Source organism: Anser cygnoides, chromosome 3 (assembly GCF_040182565.1).
Source record: "Anser cygnoides isolate HZ-2024a breed goose chromosome 3, Taihu_goose_T2T_genome, whole genome shotgun sequence".
Lineage (NCBI taxonomy): Eukaryota > Metazoa > Chordata > Aves > Anseriformes > Anatidae > Anser > Anser cygnoides.
This window is the reverse complement of record NC_089875.1, coordinates 100,926,071-100,942,288: the sequence shown is the minus strand read 5'-3', so window position 1 is coordinate 100,942,288 and position 16,218 is coordinate 100,926,071. Positions and strand designations below refer to the sequence as shown.

The window sequence follows — 16,218 nt, the reverse complement described above, 5'->3', positions numbered from 1 at the left end:
AGAAAAGGCATAGCCAGTTGCATCAATATACTGAATCATGAACACTGGCAATCTTCATGCATTTGCTATTATATATATATTATATACTCATCAATAGCCTTTAGTATTCGTTGTTACACCAGTCATTTTTAGGATCTTTTAACATTCTTGTAGCAACTTTCCTTTCTCTTATTGGTTGCTTAGCAAATATGATATCTTTATTCATTTTAGACTATCAATACAATAGAGTACTTAGAATTGAAGTACTGGTAGAGAAAAGATTGCACAGATAGCAGTGAAATATCTAAAATGAAATCTATTAACAAATACATAGAATACATATTCCTTGCTAAGTGATCCAAACTTACTTTTATGTATGTTTCCAAATACCTTAGTATCAGTTCCTAATTATGGTATTGTCCTTGCCACGTACATTGCAGTGCAGGCTGCCCATCTACAGAAGGTAAAAGCATAGCTCAAAATGTATCATGCAAAAATGCTTTTTAAATTATTTGCTTGACACATGTGCTGTATAACAGACCAGTGGGATCTTAAAAAAGGAGTTAAACCCAGGCCAAATAACAGAAGTTTTCCATAAATATTCCATAAGTAGTATAAAATATTATTTTATCTTCAGCATAGCATTTTAATTCCTGCATGTAACTTTGCATAAAATCAGGAGCTGTGGCTTACTGTGACAAACTCTTAAGGATGTTTCTAGCCCTTGTTTAATAGAGATGCTGTCATGATATAAAATGAGATTTTATTGCTACCTCAGAGATTAATGTTTCATCTTTGTCGTATAGTACTGTGTGATTATCATGAAGAGACCTTCTAAGGCAAGGGACAGTACTAAATATCTGTTTTGGTATCTGACTCCAGGTACTGAATTGGAACACTTTCAGAATTATTTTGGTTACCAAGTTAATTGGTTTTCACCTAAGCTGTCTTGAGTTTATATGCTAGATGAACCCCAAATTCTCCTCTGACAGGAAATTATTCTCTCTGGAGTAACAAAGCCAAATAATAGAATATGTTTGGGAAAATAACTAGATTAGGCAATAAACATGTTTGCATCCCAGTGTTTTCATACTTAAGAAAAATGTTTTGCATTGATTAGCAGTCTGCTGGCTAAATAATGAGGTTTTGAAAACTCTAACCTTCATTTCACTCATGGCTTCTGTCTCATCTCAGGAATGATTTATCAGATAGATTTTCTTGCCCAAATATGTAATCTTTCTTCTTTGTTGTGGTGAGGTGATATTGGCATTGAGGAGAAAAAAGATTTATTTATTAAAAAAAAAAAAAAAAAAGGATTTGAGATGTATTCCCAAGCCAAAACTGTGATTCAAAGCCTATGGACTATATACCTGAGTGTGATTTTGTATTCAAATTATTATCTCTGTGCCACTGTCCTCAGCTTTATATAAGATAAATATTTGAATTAGAAATATTTATCTGATTTACAAGAAGAGTAAGGGTAATGTGATTCACTATTAATTGAAAATTTCAGTTGCCAGATAAGTTCTTGTTTATAAAACCCTAGGGGTAAACTCTTCAATATTTCTCTCTTCAGCTCTTGTAGCATGAGAAGGAGATGCTTCATTTCCTATTATTACTATAATTCAAAATTCTTACTTCTTCACCCCTCTCTGAAAATTGTAAAAGAAGCAGTTGTCTGAAATATGAAAATGGTATTGGCAGATATTTAACATTTATACGTGCTTCCTTCAAGTAAATGTCAAAAAAGGTCAAAGTTTTGCATCAGCCTTCAATTCCAATTCAGCTTTTGAATTCTTAGGAAAATTGCATTGCATTAATTCCTTTTCAGCTTCTGATGTTACAAACTCTTCTTGGCAAAGAAACTAAAGCAATTTCTTAGAAAATTAGCAGGCATTGCAATTTAATGATTCCTTGAAATTTTAGTGATATAGGTCATGACTGCCTCTTATCGATGTTGTAAAGCAATCAAATCATAATATGCAGGCTTAGCTAAAAATTAATTCATGTAACTAAAAATGTAAATCTAAAATAAAAATGTTAACATTTGATCTATGAATTCAATTATAAAACTAAAATATGTATTTACAACACGCATTTTCTTAAAATCTCCTTAAATGCATGTACAGCTAGCAAAAGGTAGGAAGGTTGCAAACATAATGAGCATTATGTGGGACATTGCTAATGGACTCTGCTAAGACAGCTTACCAATAGATGGAAAAAGATTTACCATTAGCTCTTCTTAAGTGCATACAACTTCATAGAGAAAGTCAGATGGTTCATCGGTAATATCCATGGTTCTAATGAACACATAACTTTTGCACAGACCCACGTAGTTGAGCTATGTGTGGAACCAGGCTTTCCATCTCTGATGGAGACTGTGTGACAAGGTATAAGGCACTCACTACCTGTTGCGCCAGGTGTAAATGAATGAGACAAGTGTCAATGCAGTGGAGGCAGCCGACATTGTGGGCATGCTGGAAGCTGGACCAGACTCAGTGTGAACCCTGCTAGGTCTCTTCATATTTCTCTGTGGTTAGGACATTTCTATCCATCCTGTTTCATTCTGTAAAGAGATAATGAACCCAGTAAAAAATACTTCATGTTAAAAGCCCTGAATGATGGAGTATCCTTTCTGTCTCTAAACTGTATTCAGTTGCAGCTGCCAGATGCACAGCTGAGAAAATACAGCTCCAGCTGCGTTTGCCTCCCACCTCGTCCCTCCATCACAGACAACATGTAATTTCCTGAATGAGAAGTCACAAAGTGCAGTAGTCATCCTAACTACTACCACCTTACATCTTGCTCTTGCAAGCAATGCTTCACTTTTCAGGAGCGCATAAAGCCTGGGTCGCATTTCCAGGCAATACCAGCTCAGTTCCCTGCTGCGCGGGTATATCTGGATGTATTATGCATTTCGCTGTCAGCGTGGAAGGCTCCTGCCTGGTAATGTCTGCCTAGTGCAGCAGAGTGCTGCAGGGAAGCGTGCAAGCTACCTGTGGTAGCGGAGCTGGATCACCAGCTGGGTGCAGAATGGGTGCTGGCTGTGTAACCCTGTTGAGAAACAGAGCCTGCTAGCTGGGAACAGTGCCACAGAGCACTTCATCCCACTTGCAATACCTGTCTCAGTGAAAAATAATTCAAGTACCGTTGTACAGCATAGATTGTACTTTGAAACCATAGCTGACAAGAGGTGTGGAAGATCTTAACCACTCTCTGGTTGTTTCCCCTTTGTCTGAAAAGGTCACCTTATTTATGTTACATGCTCTGTATGTAGATAGAGTCCTGTATAAAACGTCCTCTTTAAATCATATAATATTTCAGGATGTTTGCTCTGTTTTTCCTGTTGATATTGTTGATATTGCTTGGTTTTGCCATGAATGTTGAAATACGGAATTGCAATGACATTGGAGCTAGCAGTTAGGATCTTGTGTAGCAAAGCAGAAGAACATGTTGAGAGAGTAGTTTGGAACTCACACCTCTGGCCATCCAGGTGGACATCCCAAACCCCAGGTCATTGTAGATTCAAATGTGAGGGACAAGCTCACTTTCTCCTGGTGGCATTTTCATTTTATTGAGACAGACACTGTGGCTCTAGTCTGCTCCTCAGGACATTCTCCTGTCAGGTGGGATATCTGCTCAGTGAATATTGCTTTTATAGGCAAAGTAAAACAGCTTCAACAGAAGAGACTGTACATATTCCTGCATATTCTTTATGCAGGAATTGAAGTACTCCATTCAGGTAGGAAATCATTCTTCCAGCAAAAGGAACTGACTGTGTGGCCTAAGTTCTTTAGCTTTAAGGTGAATGAATAAAAGGGAAGCATCATTATCAGTTTCTTAAAACTAGTTCACATTTTCATGTAATCCAAGTTATTTGGCAACAACAAAGAGTGTTTTTTGATGAATGGTTTAATAACAAAATAAAAAATAAAAACCTTCACCTAGCTATGGACTTCAGCACAATGGGGATTAGCTCATCGCACATAAAGAAATCCTGAATTTATTCTCGTAATGTTAAGTGTCAGTCCAAGATTACTTCTTCTCCAGCTTCAGGGATTTTCAGAGAGAAATTTTAAGGACTGCTAATTTTAGGGCCCAAAGTGGCCCTAAGTTGTCAGCACACACTATTTCAATCACTTGCCTCATTTCTCTAGAAAATGTAGCATAATACAAACCTTTCGGATCAGCTGTATAAGCACACCCTTTCAGCTAATTCACTCTGGGTAGCTCTACTAAACTTGTGGTTACTGAAGAGATGATACTGAAAAGGATCAGAAATATGGAATTGTCTTTTGTGCATTTTACTTTTCTCAGCCAGTAGGACTGTACTTGGCAATGAGTAAATGTTAGAGGATTCCACATTCACTGAACTATTGAGCACTAATTCCAAAACCAATTAATTCAAACAAGGTCACATTGCATGAGGGAGTTTTCAATTACAGCTCATACTGTTGCTCAGAATGCCTGAGGAATTGCAGGTTTCCTTTCTGGCTTAAAGCTATTTTCAGCTTTCCATTTTCGAAATAAGGGGCTATGCAGGGTGAATTTTTATAGTGCGTGTTTGATATTAAGCCAGAAAATGTACATTGTCACTAAAGAGATTGCGTAGTCATGTACCTACAAACATGAGAGCATGAGAATGTAATAATTCATCTGGAGGTCATACTGTTTCATAGTACGGAATCCAAAAGGACCAATTCCCTGGTTGCTATCTGAACACTAATGACAATAGTTATAGAAGTGTGTTTGGTTGGTTGTTGGTTGGTTCAAAGATATGAGGATAGGCAAGCGTAGGCAATGGTGAAGTCATGGAGCTGCTACATGTGGAGCTACTTTATAGAGTCCAGCAAAGGGCCATGAAGATGGTGAAGGGACTGGAGCATCTGTCCTGTAAAGAAAGGCTGAGAGCTGGGACTGTTCTGCTCTGGGGGCATCTTGTCAATGTATTTTAGTATCTGAAGACAAAGTGTAAAGAAGATAGAGATAGTCCCCTTCCAGTGTTGTCTAGTGACAGGGCAAGAGGCAATAGAAGCAAACAGAAACACAGGAAGCTCCATCTGACCATTAGGAAACACCTTTTTTACTCTGATGGTGACCAAACCCTGGCACAGGTTGCCCAGACGTTGTGGAGTCTCCCTCTTTGACGATCTTCAAAGGCTGCCTGGACACAGTCCTAGTCACCCTGCTCTGGGTGTCCCTGTTTGAGCAGGGGTTGGCCAGATGACCTCCAGAGGTCCCTTCCATCCTCAACTGGTCTGTGATTCTGTGCCACACTGATTTTGACTATGCAGTGCTGACTTACTGCAGTGCAGCTGTGGTCATAATACTCCATCCTCAAGTGCTATCTATATATATTCAAGATTCGAAAAATGCACTCTTCAGTTCCTAAAAAAAAAAATGCTTTATGATCTATAAATTCATGATTTTTTAAAAATTTTCTCAAGAATTAGATACTCCATTAAGGTGGCTGTTTAGATCTTCTTAACCCAATGCACTGTCTGGGAAAACCTAGCCAAACGGGGGAAAACATATGCATGAATTACTGTGTCCACAGTTTCTGTTTTCTCTATACTGAGAATAGAAATAAACGCTGTGTCTTAGGGGTTATTATTGGTAACCATTGCTAGGTGATAGCTTGCAGTGATGTCCACAACAAGTATATTTAAAACTTCACACAATTTTAAGTCCAAATAAGATATAGAAGGCTGTTTTCTCAATTATAATTTGCCTATTGACTTTGCTTAATTACTGTTGGGGCCCCATGGAATTATCTGGCACTCTAATTCTCTGCAGGAAGCATACCATATATCTGTGGGAGCACTTGAGGATCCTGAGTTAAGACTTTGATGCTGTGCCAACTTGTGTGCTTATACTGTGAGAATAAATCTTATACTAACAAAGAATGAGCCCAGTTCTACACTTGGATATACACACATCATTTTCATTGCTCTGGGTTTATCTGGGGGGAATAATTAGTCTTTAATTCTTTTAAATATATTGAAGTTCTGATGCTATGCTGACACTGCCATTTTATAGCAGCTCTACATCACGAAAGTGGCCCAGGGAGTCGCTGGGATGAAGGTGACACAAGTTCTTTGGTTTGAGGAGTTCAACAGGGGATGGCCAAGGCGTCGCTGCAACTGTTTGTAACTCTGGGATTCCGTGAGACTGGAGGAAGGCTGTGCTAATCAGGGCCGCCTGGCTGCCTGGCCTCTTCAGGCTGATGAGGCATGAAAACAGTTGGAGCAGTAGCCAGCAGCTTTTTATAATTTTCATTCTCCTTCGTACAGATGAGCTGCAAAGGCAAAGATTAAAAAAAAAAAAAAAAGTCCCTGCCTTGCATCTATGGTTAGTTTAAAAAATATGTAATGACTGTCTTTCCCTTGTTCCTGCTGTTCTGTGCTTGACATAGTTCCTCCATAACCTATTAGATTTGCCAGACAGCTGTTTTTTCTTTTATTAAAAAGGCCACCCATGCCCCCTTTCCTGGCTGAATTTGGTTTCAAAGCTGTCTGTGGGATGAGTTTTCATAGTTTCCTCAGCTTCATTTTCTGAATGGTATAAAAAAAGAAAAAAAAAAAAAAAGGAGTGGGTAAGAAAGTAAAAAAAAAAAAATCATGCAAGGAAGGTGATTCACTACTCAGGTGTTTGAAGCCTTCCTGACATGATAGAAGCTAACAGTGGCAGGGGTAAATCTCAGCCCAGCTATTTAGCTTGATGCTGGCAGGAGGTTTTGTCCTCAGGTGTGTCTGTGCAGCTGGGAGAAGCTTGCAGGATGGGTGAGCCTTCACCAGCTGAAACTGGTGCTGAATACTGCTTCTTTTCACTTGTAGTAAAAAGGAAGGCAGGACCCTTCTCCTGGCAGCAATTCTCCTTCTGCATTCCTCAGTGAATGAATAAAATCCCTCTAATGAGCCTTCTCGGAAGCTCTGCATATGTTCAGTCCTGGGTTTTGTTGAAGGCATGTATGTCAGGAGCCAGAATGTGCACTGGAATTAGCATGCTTTCTGTGCTGGGTATGGAGAGGTCACTTTGAGTTCTGACATTTGAATTTTCACTAGCTCGCATGCAGTATTTCATCCACTGGGGGCCTTGGTCCATCAGCTAGTTTAATAACTGTATTCAAGTTGACCACACTTTGCTTGCAGGCAAACCGGCCCTCAGCTTTGTTATGCCTTCAATACAACAGGGATGTGAGCTGTGTTGTAGCTTCTTTACGGTACATACAATCTTCAAAAAAAAAAAACAAAACAGTGTGCAGACACTGGGGAATTCCTCTCCTCTGGGCACTAGCAAAGGTACGGGGGCCTGTAAAGGATGTGTGTGAAGTGACAGAGCTGCACTTCAAAATTATGACAAGCCCTTTAATGGCAGGGCAGGTCTTGCTTCCGTAGGGTGCCTTCTGCCACTAGAATGTCCATTGGCTAGTAAAGCTATTTCTAAAAACGCGTTATCAGACATTTAGGGAAGCGAGTTTAGGTGCTTTCACTACTGTTCTGCTTTACGGTGAGGGTGTTTTGATTAATGCTCACCACTTACAAATGTGCTTCTCCTGAGGGATATTATTTCTAACTTGTAAAATTGCCTTTTCCAGGAGAACAGATTCCTAGTGGGCAGCTGCCACTCAAATCCATCTTAGTAACAGACAGGCATGAAGGTAGAGGCAAAGCAAGTTCTTTGCTATTTAAATAAAGTTGTATCTAGATTTGAGTAGAGAGACACAGAAGTAAAACAGAAAAGCTTTTATAGTAACATTTAGTTTTACTTCTAACAAATTCTCTGTTTTGTTAATGTAAAAAACTTCTTGGGATGCTTGCACCTCTCTGCCAACCCTTCAGCAACTCCCATCCTCTATTTTCATCTCCCTCAAATGGAGTTTCATGAAAGCTCATATTTAAGTCTTCATTTCTGTGCCAGACATTTTGTTCAGACTTGAAACAACCCTGGAAGGGCAATTGGTAAACCCAATACTTTCATTAAAAGTAAAGATGCTATAACTGGTGACATTCCCAGGGCATAACCAGACAGAATTTGCCTTTGGCCAGACAGGTTAGCTGGATGAAGGGGGATTTGGCTCCAGATCAAGTCATATAAATGTATGTACTTTAATGCAAACTAGTTGTCTGATCCCATGGCAAAAATAATCAGATTCAGTTCAAAGATAAGTGGCTTGTACCATTTGGGACATTTACATGGGACCTACAAGAGAATTGCCTCCTCCTGGACAAGCTGCTGTATGCTAGGCAGAAGAGCCTAGGACATCTAAAAAGGTATTAGGTATCTATGTTAGGTGAGTTTGACTCAGACTCAGTACAGCGTATGGACCCTACTGAGCACTAACAGAGGTGTCTTACCTAATAGCATGCTGATACTTCATAGAATCATAGATATCCCAAGTTGGAAGGGACCCATAAGGATCATCAAGTCCAACTCCTGACACCACACAGGTCTACCCAAAAATTCAGACCATTAAGAACATAATAAAATTAAGACCATACTTACCAACAAACACTGTACTCTGTAAATGAATTGTTCCAGCACGTGGAAGGGGCAAACCTTAGTCTCAGCAAATAACCTGGTATGTAAAAACCATATACAGTGGAAACCACAGTTTAGACAAATGCCAAAGCAATCCAAGCTGCTCATTACTGCTCCTCAAAGGCAACTAGAAGACATCCAAACAAGTCTGAGGAAGATATTGAGTTTGAAGTGAGTAACCTATCACTTGCCTTTCTGAGACTAAGAACACAATACCAAAGGCATATCAATGAGTCATGACTTTTTATATGCATTTCTTTTTCTTATATTAAATACAAATGAACCTTTGGGGATAGTTCTTTGTCCGGAAAAATATGTATATTCCCACTCCTAGTCTCTATCCCCCAGTAGAAAAAAAAATAATAATAATAATAAAAAATAAAATTTCAGACAAAAATTCATCTCACCTAGTACGTATATCTAAAATGTAGCTAGCTGTCAAATGCAGTGACATTAATGTCCTATTATACTCAATGAAATGTGATTTATCTTCTTTAGGATTGGTATCTGTTATGAGATAAGTTGTTCTCTGGACGTCCCTATTTCTCCCTGTTGCCTATAAAAATAGTCTACAATGATGACATAGAATGGGAGGTAAAAGTCAGCCCTATTCATATTGCATTATAGGATAAATCTAAAGATTAAATCCTGGTCCTGCTAAAATCAAGAGTAACTGACTTGGAGAGAGCATGCTCTGACTTGCAGAGTTGAGAGCTCAAAACCCAGTAGCATCATTTGCTGCACCTAAATATAGGACCAGTAGGCTGCAAGTATCTTTCTGAGCATTTTTTTTCCACACTGACACCAACTCCAAGAGTATCTTGGGTAAAACGATTTCTTGGTTTGACTATTGCCTGTATTGTTACCAGTCTCAAAAGAGCTTTGTCCAGACTTGCAGCTCTCTGTAGATTAAAAGAATGATTTAAAAGTATTAAATTATCCTTAATTAAAATATTTTGTAATCATTTCAATTCTTTAACACAGGGCCATTATCATAACACACTGTTAAAATTATTCTACTGTGCAACACTTCCTTAAGGTTAACTGAGCAAACTGTTTTTCTCGTCCTACTCAGTTTGGAATTCCTTTCTGAAAGTTAAAGAAAATTACAAACTACATATAGCTACTGTAAGAATGTGAACAGAAAATATACAAACAAAAACAATGATAAGCCTACGTAATATGTCTGTGAGTGCATTTCAAGAGGCTGCTGGAAATTATTTGACTTGAGTGATAAGGGTATGTGGGAGGTCAAGAAAAGAGGTTTTTTTTTAAGTACAGAATGACAGCAATATTGGTTTGAATCTGTTCTACTGAAAAACATTTACAAAATTTCTATTGCTCTCAATGTGAAAAGAGTAACCCGGTAACAGCAGCTCTTAGCTTTTGGAGCTGTTTTTTCTCTTTGCTTCTCACTGTTTTGGTGGTGTGACATGCAATCGGTATTCCAGAAAAGCCTCACATGCATTCTATAAATTAGAGTATAGTTCAAGGTAAGTTTTTCCTTCCTGCAACTGAAAAACTAAGATGATGTTCTTTAAGGCAACTTCAATATTTTAGAGGCACATAGGAACTGTTTAGAAGAGCAAAACAGCTGTCAGCACTTTGCTTTGCCATCTACAGGATGCTGGTTAGGCTATAATTTTTCACTAATTAACTGATCTAAAATAGAACCCTTTGCAACTAGTCCATCAGCAATCCATGAGGTTTGTGTTGCCCACATCTCTTTTAACTTTGGCAAAGTCTTACAGTTCCTGACCTTGATGTCTTGTTCGATTTGCATTTCTGTTTTGAGACTAACATTAATTACACTGTCAAAACAGATTTTATCGTTTACGTAACATGGGCTGCCTACAGACCTAAGTTTCCTCAATATGGCGGTAATGACTTACGCACTGAATTACTTGATTACACTAATTCCTTTTATACCGCTCTCCTCCAAGTTCTAACTGGGAGATTGCAGTGTGTTCTTAGACTCCAGCTTTTTCCAAATTTAATGGTCACATTTCCACTTAATTGTTTGTTTCCTGTACAAAATCAGATAGATGTACAGAACTTAAGCCTAAAAGGATCTACTCTGATTATTGAGTCTAACCTAATGCACACACAGATTTATAAAAATATAGCATCCAGTAATTTTGCCTTAAGCTGGTAAATTGTTATTGAGGTTATGTGTCATATAAATGATTTCTTTTCTTCACAAGTGCTATATAGGTTCTATTTGGCAGAGACAGGTCAAAACCAGATGCTGCATAGAAATAACATTTTATATGGGGTTCATATGACTGCAGTTTCTCAGTGACATGTCATTTTGAAAAGCAATTTAAAAAAAAAAAAAAGTAATTTATAAGAAGCACGAACCGTGCCTGTATCAATAATACATTATGATAAAGGTCCAGATCCTGAGTTTGTGTGAATTGGTCTGATTACACTGACTTTCAATATCAACTTCAGCAGGGCTAAACAGCATCGTCTGGCCCAGTGTCTAACACTGTACAATCAATTTTAAAACAATGGAAATACACAGGGTTTGTTTTTTGTACTTCTGTGAAGCTTCTAAGGGACCTTGGGCCAAACCATTACTAGCTGCTATGCAGTAGGCCCAGAAGAAGGGTTTGGAAGCTGAACTTCTTATCATTTAGGACAGCTGGATTAAGAAATGTAATGTAATTCAGATTTGGCTAGACGCTTAAAATCAAATTCCACACAGCCTTGCTTTAACAACAAGCTCAAAAGGGAGCAGGTGTGATGAAGCTCCCACCTTTCCAATGAACACAGGTAACAGAAGACAGGAGAGATTATGTCCCAGTGCATGCCAGAGTCCTACCGGTGCCTTCATAGGGACAGAGTGGCTGGATGGAGCACATAGGTTGGATCTCAGCTATGTAGGCATTTCAGAATTGTCCTGATTTGAGCTGGTTGTCCCTGATTCTTTTTACCTGCATAAAATGATTCATTGCCTGGTAAAAATAATAATAACAATAATAAAAACATCTAAGATGAAAACAGAATTTCCCCCGTAACTGCTTATTTTTCTCCTGGGAATTCTAAAGAGATCAGACAACTTAAGAGTTGGATGACTGTCTTTTAAATGGCTAATGTGAGGTGAGATGGATTCCACTTCATAGTTCTCACATACTGACTGTGTCTTCAAAGTATGATAAAACCGATTGCTACTATAAAACCCTACTTTAAAAAATGGCACAGGATAAATGCAGTGCTTTGCTCCCATGGCCTATGGCATGAGACCATCATGTTGAGACATAGCAATGTGAGATCCTGATCAATTAACATCTGACTTTAGTGTCTGACAAATATCCAAGTTTACCTAAACATAATACATGTAAAATACCCATCAGGGAGAAAAAGATAAACAAAGTTATAATAATGTTACAATAAAGTTACAATAATAATGTTATAAATGCTTACCACCCAGACAATGCCTTGCTTTATGTAGCTTAAGCAAAATGTAGCCCATCAGATAAAACATGCTGGTAAATCTCATCTGGGTGCAAGCAGTCTTTCTGAGAAAATATCTCATAAAAATATCATCATAGATGTATCATCTGTTTCTTACTGCTTGGTCTGGAAAGCAAGAAACAGGATTCTTTTCACAGATATCCAAGCATAAAAATATTTTATCTCAACTGAGATGGAAAGATTCCTGGCTCCTTTATTGGCTAGGATTCACTGCGGAGGACAGAATGGGAAAAGGCAGAAAGCAGGAAGATACAGTAATAAAAACAAAGTAACCCTCTGATTGTGTTTGAAGGAAATCAACCGTAGATTCCATTAAAATTATTAATATATTTAAAAACAAAATTTTCTCTTGAATTTCAAGCACAGTATGACATCGGTAAGTTTTAATGACTATTTTTACAAGGTTTGAATCTCCTTACAGTTCAAAAAAACACTCTCATAACCTTGCAAATGGAGAAACTCTTGAACATGAAAATCCTTCAGAAATGGCAGGATCTTTCACTAGCAAAGCAACAATCAAAAGTGTGGATCTTCCCAGGGAGCAGCAAAGAGAAAGGCTGGAGAAATCAAGATTGTACTGGAATGTGGCATCTTCCTTGCCCGCTCTACATTCACATGCAGCTGTGGTTTCAGTTTAAGTAAGAAGTGGATGTGAGCTTGAAGGACAGTCATTTACATTCAGTTAGCACTGCCTAGGGTCAGGTAATGGAGCGAGATGTTTTTTTCTGGGTAGAGCCTGAGCACATCCTGCTGCAGCACTGGAAAAAGGAAGTAACCCCCAAATCAAAGGTGTAGGTTTTGAGGTAGCCACTGATGGCAAATATCTAAAACGGCAGACTAGGTACAGACTAATTTATCTTAACGTTTCCCCCTCATTGTAGCTGATCACTTTTTCTTAATTAAGTAACAAGGCACTACAAGTAACAAAACTAAGCATTTCTAAATCACCTCATTTGGAGTGAACTTTAAAGGTACAACTAACCCAAGAAGGAAACCCCTTTTCTAACACTTTAGCATCTGACTTTAGGAAAAGACAGACTGTTTTTGTAAAAATTAAACTGACCAGTGTGACACCTCATTCTGCTTTTAATTATATTTTTCATCAGAAACCAGTGTATAATGGGAGTTGACAATAGTCACAAATAGGAAGATGTGTCCCAACATCCTCTCTTTTCAATAGAGTCTTGTATTCTTATTTTTGACATGCATGGATTAGTAGAAAAATGATCAAACAGTTTATTCTCTTAGTGTGAAATTAACTCTTTCAGTGGATGGGATGTCTTTTCTCAGAAGTCCTGTTTCGTTTCTTGATGGTATTGAAATGTTCATCATTCTTTGCTTTGGGAGGTAGCTGTTGTACATCCACAAGTGCCTTTTTAGTTTAAGAGCAGATCAGAAGTCCTGATGACCATGATGGCACATAATGAAGGAACTTCGGGGCATTTGAAGAACAGCCATGTTATCTGTGACTGTGAAAACCTTCGCCTAGAACAATGTTCAGCATGGTCAAAAGGCTATACCGACAGCTGAGTAAGCTTTTCATGCAGGGTTAGATTTAACTGTGGCATTTCATTACAGAAAGGTCTCTTTTTCCTCTTCTGAGATGGTTGTAGCATTAGCATTCACCTTCCCTGTGTGAAACAGAAGACCTAGCATTAGCCTAGGAGCCCTCACAGTGTTTCCCTCGGTGCTGTGGTTCCTCGGAGAAATCCTGTCTGCCTGCAGCAGTGTGCCCCGGGGAGCTCTGCCTCCAGGGCAGCGCCGTGCTCCCTGCAGAGTAATTATCCTGCTTCTGAATAAGCCTCCTTGCAAAACTAAAAGTACGGTTTACTCCTGCCATGTGTCATAAGGGACAACCGTTTCCTTTAATTGATGGTGCTTTTATGTAAATTCATCATCCAGTTAACTTTGTGATCTCAGCCTAAATAATGTTATTTTGACTAAGTGCTTAGTGGTTATATTGATTTGTGAAAGCCCCTCAGGTGATTATATCTGGCAAATGGACCAACAGCAGTGATTTATAAAAAGGCTGCCTTTTGAAAGGTGTTCTGAATGTCACCTACAGCCACTGATATTTCATCAAATGTATCAAGTCTCTCCTTCTCTCTTTTGTCTTTAAATCTCTATGGATAACCTGAAGTTATATCTGAATTGAATCATTTTAGTCATTTTATTTCTAGTACAAGCTGTGTTTGCACTGAAATACAGGCAGCGTAACTGACTGATTTCTACAGCTATTTCTACAGTAGCAACAGCAACCTTAAGCAAGTTTAGTCAAATGCAGTGCAGATTAAGAGGGATATTCTGCTCCAGGTATATCAAGTAAATAACAAAACTTCCAGTTAATTAAGAACTATTGGGAAACTTTCCTTGCAGTTCTACTGTATATGTCCAAACCGTTAGTTCTCCAGTGCTGTGTTTGTCCTCTTGGTTACTGCTGTTTCCATAATACCTGATTCTCTGCTTCTGACCGATGCTTCCCAGCTGGTATCACAAAGAACATAAAAGAGATTAATGTGTTTTACAGAGCATGTCACTTGTAGCCATTGCTGTGCCAGATTCAGCACTGACAGGGAATCTTGTGTATGTGAGGGGGGAAGTGGTCATCTGGCCGTTAAGGTATCAAGCATAACTTGCGTGCTGGGAGAAGATAACTGGAGCCGACATAAATGGGCACTGCCCTCTTTGCATAAAGGCAATGATCCTTACGAGAACAAATTGATGTGTTACACCTTTTCCTGCCTGAGAGCCAAATTAATGCACATTATGCTGCCATGCTACCTAAACAATTTATACATGGTTTTCATCATCATTTAGTCTAGCCCACCATGAAGCAGCACAGAACCATTTTGTTTTCTCTCCGTCTTCAAATGTTCTTTCCTAAAGGAAGATCCAATGGAGCTGATTGCATATATTTATACTGAAGTGCAAGTGCCTGAACAGTTAATGCTTTGATTCAAATGGAAGTCGGAAATAGCCATGCAGTTAGAATTAGAAGAATGTTTTTTGACAATTTTTATCTTTTTTATTATTATTATTAGCTAACAGATGGAGACAGACTGTATCCTTTGATTTCCAAAAATAATTTTTCCTGCTTTATTAAAAAAGACCAAAAAAAAATCAGCTTTCTATATTAAGATTGCCTTTGAATACAACAGGAAGGAAAGATTCAATTTCTTTTTCATAATTCCTTCTGTGTTCAGTTTAAACATTAAAAAGATATATTTTCCTCTCGTGCTGTCTACTCTTTTTCTCTTTGCATTTCAGAGCAGCTGCAGATTTTACAAACTGATTAACAGTGTGACAGAATGGCATTGCTTTTGCTTTGCTTGAGCCTCATTCTTCAGCAGCTGGATTGGTGAAATATCAGGAGTGCCCAGCATGTGCACACCAAAACTCCTCAGAAAATAGTAATAAAATAAACAGAAATCTCAGGTCATGTTCTGTGAGCCCTGTAAAAAAAAAAAAAAAAAAAATTATCCAGGATTTATGTTTTGCATGTCAAAATATGAACCATGCCTCTACTTATGCTGATGTCCACAACTTAAATCAGTCTGAAGTTGTACCGAGGCAGCTCTGCCCTCCTGATGCTCTGCTTTTGCATGTCCCCATCCTTGTGCTATATCTCCTCTGCAGTTGTTGTGCTGGCTCTGACACCCTGCTTGTCCCCTGACACCCTGACTTAAGACTAGGATGCTCCATCCCCATTTATCCCAGTTCAGTTTTCTGCCCCGACTCCCTGTAAGGCCTTGGGCACTGCCCTTGGCCAACCCTCAGTGCTGGGTTTACAAAACCCACCACAGCTCTGGAGTTTGTAGGCTGATGGACCAAAACATGGGGAAGACATGAAGCAACACTGGGGAGGTTTTGTATGCTTACTTTGAACTAAAAACCACTAAGACCAATAAAATTTGCAAAGTAGCAAATCATGCAAAGCTGACAGGGGCTTCTCTCCACCAGCATAAGAAGGGGATGAGAAATGAAGAGGAAGTTCCTTTCCTATTAGGAAAAAGAAATGTTTCTTCCAATATATGGACTTCCCATGGTACTTATGTCCACTGGGGACAAGAATTAGAGCTGTTACAAACAGACATTACTTCTGATAACAGGAACGTTCACTGAAGTAACAATTAATTACAAAAATATTTGAAAGTGACATAAAATTTCATGCTTTGGATCTTAAATCAACACTTATTATTAGAGACCTAAGACCAAGAA

The 16,218-nt window shown here is 38.6% G+C and overlaps 1 protein-coding gene across 19 annotated transcripts in view; it reads left to right on the top strand.

Annotated features, from left to right (window-relative positions):
- The window catches only part of DLGAP2 (DLG associated protein 2), a 467,238-nt gene that overhangs the window by 404,267 nt on the left and 46,753 nt on the right, over positions 1-16,218 (top strand). The gene's annotated exons all lie outside the window — the stretch shown is intronic.